The sequence below is a fragment of the Rhagoletis pomonella genome, unplaced genomic scaffold (genome assembly GCF_013731165.1).
Source record: "Rhagoletis pomonella isolate Grant_MI unplaced genomic scaffold, Rhpom_1.0 Rhpom_scaffold_00441, whole genome shotgun sequence".
Taxonomy (NCBI): domain Eukaryota; kingdom Metazoa; phylum Arthropoda; class Insecta; order Diptera; family Tephritidae; genus Rhagoletis; species Rhagoletis pomonella.
This window is the reverse complement of record NW_023458995.1, coordinates 63,867-64,098: the sequence shown is the minus strand read 5'-3', so window position 1 is coordinate 64,098 and position 232 is coordinate 63,867.

The following is a 232-nucleotide window of genomic DNA, read 5'->3' as shown; positions in this document are numbered from 1 at the left end:
TATTGTTTTGGAATCTGTTGCCAAATTGTCTTTGTCGGTAGTGCAAAATGGTATTTTGTTGGCCTGTAGCTTCTGTACAACTTCCAACAAATTTGCTTATTACTTCATTCATGTCAGTAAACTGACCTGCTTCCATAATAAGTTTGACTTTTTCTAATGTGCAATTTTTAGTTATTGCCCTTACTGCTGCTTGTGTCGCATATTTACTTGCCAAATTTAAGTTTATGCCGTC